Source organism: Ochotona princeps, chromosome 1 (assembly GCF_030435755.1).
Source record: "Ochotona princeps isolate mOchPri1 chromosome 1, mOchPri1.hap1, whole genome shotgun sequence".
NCBI lineage: Eukaryota > Metazoa > Chordata > Mammalia > Lagomorpha > Ochotonidae > Ochotona > Ochotona princeps.
The window spans coordinates 124865322-124871321 of record NC_080832.1 but is presented as its reverse complement, the minus strand read 5'-3'; positions in this window follow the sequence as shown (position 1 = coordinate 124871321).

Genomic DNA, 6000 nt, shown 5'->3' with positions numbered 1-6000 from the left:
GTGGTGGGCCAGTTCTGAAGCTATATCCTGCCAAAGGCATTGTCAGAATCCACACAGACTCTCAGCTTCCGTTTTTCTCCTCCCTCACAGGGGAGGAGGAGAAGGGAACATAGTGAGACATCTGTAGAACAAACCTTGGGCCCCAGAAAGTTCTAGTCCACTGTCGATATCTACAGTTAAGCCTGATCCTTTCCTATAGTGCACCTGTACAGGCGGGTAGCAACAATAACAACTTCCTCTCTCAAACCTCAGTACAATCGATATGGGGGACTTGAAAGGAGCTCCTGGCTCCAGGCTTCCACCGGACCCACCCCTAACTATTTTAGTCACCTGGGGAGTGAACGAGCAGGTTGACAATTCTCTCTCTCTCTCTCTGTCTCACTTTCTCTGCCTTCCAAATAAAAGCAATATAAAACACTGAGACCAGGCATGGGGGAGAAGCAAAAACAAGTCCTCTGGGTAAATCCAACTTAACCCCCCAAATTGGCTGCATGAACATGCAAGGAAGATAAACTCACATAATAGGGAACGGTTTCTCACCTAATCACTAACTACAAGGTTTGTGATTAAGGTGATGTCACAAAAGGCACATTGCCAGCAATAAAGCATTCAAATTTATTTAGTATAAGTTAATATGTTTAATACAGTGTCCTGTGTTGAGTGTACTTGACATAGGATTCTTCAGAAATGAAGACCCAGAGGAACAGGAAAACCTGTATGATTCCGTGGATTGTCATGTAGAAGTATGCGTGAAAGGTAAAGAGGTGTGAGCCAATGATAAGAAAATGGATGGAATGTAACAAGACCTGTGTGTTCAGATTCTTCTGGCAGCTTGGTGTCTTTGTTCCTTCTTTAGCCTGTAGGAAGGAGCCTTCCAATAGTAGAAGATTCTAAATTGTAACATTGAGAAATGTGACAACTTTCCCCAGGCCAATTGCAACCAAGAGACAGAAAGGACTTAACATGGAATTTGTGTAAGGAGTTATTTGAATAGCCCACCCTGGACCCAGAGCCATTTCTTCTTCCTCACAGCTCACGCCAGTCTAGCCATCCACCAATCAGATGTAACCTGGCATTCCACCTGAGAGTCCCACCCCCAATCTTCCAGCCCCTTCCCCAACCCTGCCCAATCACCAATCATCCCTAGGCATTCACCTGCAGGCACCAATCCCCTGGGGCCTGCCCTCAATCCCTCCCAATCCCCGCCCCCCACACCTTGCAGACAAAAAGGCCCCCAGGTGCGGCTCTCCTCTCTCTCTCTCTCTCTTCTCCTTCCAGCCTCCCTTCCCCCCTCCCTTTCCCCTTCTTCTTTCCACCACCTCCACCCTGTTCCTGACCCTCTGGAATAAACCTTCTAAAATACCTTGTTGCGTCTGGTGTTTTCAGTTCACGGTAAAGAACCAGGTTGCGGGAATTAGCTGCGCATAATATCATAATATCCTATGAACTAGGACTCAAACTGTTTAAATAACTCTAACACCTTTTTAAATAACTAACAATTTGTCAAGCTGATCCTATAATATTTGAAAGGCCAAAGGGTCCAAGCATAATCTAGACACTAGCAAGGAAGGGCCATGTGAACACTCACCCTCTGATAAATACAAAGACCAAATGGCTAATTTAAATTAAATGTTGTAGAACTAAGGACTATCCAGTCAGTTGGACTGGACACAAGTGAGAGTCACAAGACTACACAGATGTTCCAGCACTCAATCATTCACGCTAGCTAGGGTGACTGGTCACCCACCTCTAAAAAAAAAAAAGTGGGACTGAATCTCTCCTTCATCCTTATACAAAAAGCGTTTTAGGATTATTTTCAGAAAAGAATGTGATCATGCCTTTTGTATACAATGGGGGATTTATTAAGGCAGAAAAGGTAAAACCATTAAAAAAAGAGAGATTGATGTCAATTACTGTTAAGAATTTCTGCTTACCAGACATTATCTCAAAGAAAATGAGGCTAGTGAAGTTGTCTTGCCATGCGTGTAGTCATCAGAGGATTAGCAAAGGAATATTCCTAATAATTAGCCAAAACAGACAAAGCTGCCTGTTGGGGTCCGTGTAGTGGATGTGGGGGACATGAAGGTGTGAAGAATATTGTTCCACTGCAGGCAGGGCTGCAAGGAATTTCCCACTTTATGGCAGGGCCGGGTGGATGTCTCTACAACCACCTGAATGCAACTCCACCTTCCATTGCATGGACGCCAGACCACCCTGCGGAAGAATTCTAATCCATTCAGGCATTGCTTGCTACTGTGGAGTTGTTTTTTTTTATTCAATATGAGCTTTGAGGTTGATGTCAATAATAACATCTTGCAAAAGAGCCTTTTATTATTCATACTGTCTTTGCTGTCCCCATTGACCTTATGCTAATCATGGGACCTGTATTTAGGGTTTCATTCTTTCCTTGATCTTCAGGTTCTCCTTTTCTTTGTGATACAAGATTGAGTTGTAGAACAAGAATTGTAGCAGTAACTTCTATTGTTTTTAGGTAAAACAAATGGCAGAATTGTCCTTGGAAACACCCACTTGACCATGACGTAAAAAATCTGAGCCAGAGTTTGACTGGTTCTGTATAAATAAAACGAACAGCTTTTCAGCATTGTCCATTTTGATCATGAAATCGTAGTGGTCCATTTCTTTCCTCTTTGCACCTAATCCACGCACCCTTCTCGAGTTCCGAACTCAGCTGGAGCTGGACTCCGGCAGCTGCCCAGTAAATTATAGACAAAACACGAATGTTCAATGAACATGAAAAGAAATCAATCTCATTAAAAATCAAGGAAAGAAAAAGAAAAACCAAAGTGATGCATTTTCCTACTGTTAGGCTGGCAAAATATAAAATTCTGAAAACACAGTTTAAGGTGAAGAAATACAGCAATAAGAATTCTAAAACCCTATGGATTCTGCCTCCATGGTTCAAAAAACAAAACAAAACAAAACCTTGGATATAAACCTGCAAAGCTAAAAAGGCACTTGCCAACTTAAAAATTCCCCAGTGGGAACTCAAGAAATCAGTTAAATGGCTACCATGTTGGTAAAATTAGAATTAAAGACTAAAAAAATAGAGAATCATAATGCATCACCGAGTATAGATGCCCTAGAAACAATCTAGCTACTGCACAACAGGAAATTGGCATAATTATAATGGGAATAGCATTATTTAATCATAAAAAAGAGAAATGAAAACAATACAAATATCCATAAGGAAAAGAACTGGGAAATAAAATTGGGGCAAAAAAATAAATTCAAACCTGGCTACTTTTAATTAGTGAAATATCTCTATCCCAAACGGTCCTGTTCTTGTTAATTCTCCCTTTCCCTTGAGAGAATAAAATGATCTGCTATTTCTGGACATCTGCCCTCTAAATTGTGTATTTATACCTACCTGACCTATACAATCCAAACCATGGCTGTATGTCATGACTAGAAAAAGACCTAGCATCATGCTTATCCTTTTCGGTTTCTTCCCATCGGATTGCCACTTTTACCTGCTCACCTCACTTCACACACACACACACACACACACACACACACACACACACACTTCTTTTGACCTCCAATAACACTCACATCCCCATTGCTCCACTGTAGCCTAGTTTATTGCCCTCGAAATCCTAACTCGGACCACTATACTTAGAAGCAAGAAAACAATTTTCAACACCTGAACAAGAACAGAGGACGATTAAGATATAAATTGTATATGCTAGTTTATTTTATGTCTAATTATATTCTTAGCAAATGATGTTAATATTTAATAGGAATGACTGCCACTCAGTGCTTTGTCCAGTAAAACCAGAGCCCTTAGCATTTTATTGGCACTAAAGCAGTCAGCTGTGACCTAGGATAACGGCAAGGGGAAAAAGACTTGCTACATCCCTGAATTAGATGTCTCCTCAATGACTTGAATGCTCATGTAGAAATAGCAGTTGCTTGGAGAAAATGACCATTTTATGATGAAAAACAATCAGCAGAGTGTTTCTCACAAATCCAAGTGAGGCATAAGACATAGGGAGGAGATCTCAATCATTTCAATGGTTGTTGACAAACTTATTCTAATATGGTCACCCATTTAAACCAATGCTACCCCTATTGCTTATGTATGCACAATGTGGTTTAGGTAAATCAAAATAGATACAATACATGTGCTCCAGAAAGGACCACTGGGACCATCCCACCCTCTTTGCTCCCACAGGTAAAGAAAGGTGAAATGATTCCATCCACAGGAGGTGTTTCAGCAAAATACACCCGGCTTCCATACCCCGCTAGCATACCCAGCTTCCATTCCCAAACCCCAAAGCTGGAACCCGGAAAGGCTTTCTGGCCTCCAAGATCTCAGTACCCGAAATGTCACTGCATTCCAGAAGCAAAATATTAGGCATTTATTTTTAAATATTTTATAAATGGTTTTTTGATTTATATATGTGCTTAGTGCTCATAGAAATATGACATATGTAAATTATGTTCAGCATTTTTTCTTTACTCTTGACATCTCAACTAGGCTGTCCACTGTCCTTGCTCAAGCAACTGGTACAAGATGGACTTTCTACAGAAGAAACGTTTTTATCCATACATTGAATAGCATCTACATGAAACTAACTGAATGCCAGCCAATAATGAGGCATCCTCATTATCAAAATCATATGTCTTTTTTTTACCTGTCTTTAGATGGACCTTGCCTTCTGATGGCTTGATTTCAAGTTTCTTAACCTGGCAGTGGAGCAGTAACGATAAACATTCAGCAAAAATCAGACCTTAAACATTGAGTTGAACTTAGATCTTTCCTCAGTCTAGTGCAAGGTAATTCTATCCTCTTTGATGATGGCAGCAACAGGCCAGAAGCATAGCACCTGTCGGTTTTGTGGGACAAAGGGAAGCCAATGACGTTTTACAGGATGCTGTGTTCCAGAGTGGGTCAGTTGCATTCAATGCATTCGCAACTTGCTATGGGTTCACTGGGTTATAACCCCATTGCAAACCCATTTGTATTTCGAGTACGAAAGGTTGCAATGGAGACCTCTCTCCTTGTTAGGATGTTCAGCTTAAAACAACAGAGGAAAATGTGCATATTGAAGATTCCTGGGAACAACAGAACAAAACAGAAACAGGTCAATGTGCTTCATGAAATTAGAGATGAGTAAGTGAGTTCCAAAATCTCACTTTGGGACAGTTAACGTCTCACATCAAATCTCCACTTCTCTCTTGAAAGCTTAGTTGAGGAGTTGAGTTTCAAGAGCCAGTTTTAATAAAAATCCAGAGTTTGACAAGGTTTTCAAAGAGCCGCAACACACCCAAAGAGACCAAAGCAGAAATAAAGCACTAAATTGATAGTAGGCATGATTCCTACGACTGCCATGGAGAAAATTCTGTGCACTGGATTTCAGTATATCTAAATATCAGTTCAACCACTGTATTTCACGAATATACTACCATTCCCTGAGAGCTCATTCATCTAGTCACTGGTGCCAACGAGTATTTTCCTAATGCTTTTCCAATACTTGCATTGGGTTCTTAAACTATTCAAACCACTGATCTTTTAAAACCCATATTAGCAAAAACACTAAAAGCATAATGTCCCATCTTACTTAATTCTTAGCATGACTGCTTCACTCGGTTGCCATTTCTCAAAGTGACTCTGACACAAAGGAAACACTGAAATTAGGATCTTTCAAAATTATTCGGCTTTCTGATTTTGACAGGGCAATGATTCTCCAAATGTGGACCTGGGAAAAAGACATCAACATGTGCTTGTAACATGTAAACAAGAAAATCGGAGGCAGGTGTGTTCGGCACAGTTATTAAGAGATCGCTTGGAACGCCCACATCTCATATCGGAGGCTGTCTGGGTTGAAGTCCCGCCCCGACTCCCAGTTGCAGTTTCTCTTTTAAAGAATGCTCTGGGACATAGCAGGTGATGGTCCAGGTGCTTGGATTCCTATCACCCACATGGGTTCGCGGCTCCTGGCTTCCACTTGCTGCTCTCCAGCTCTGGGCGCTGGG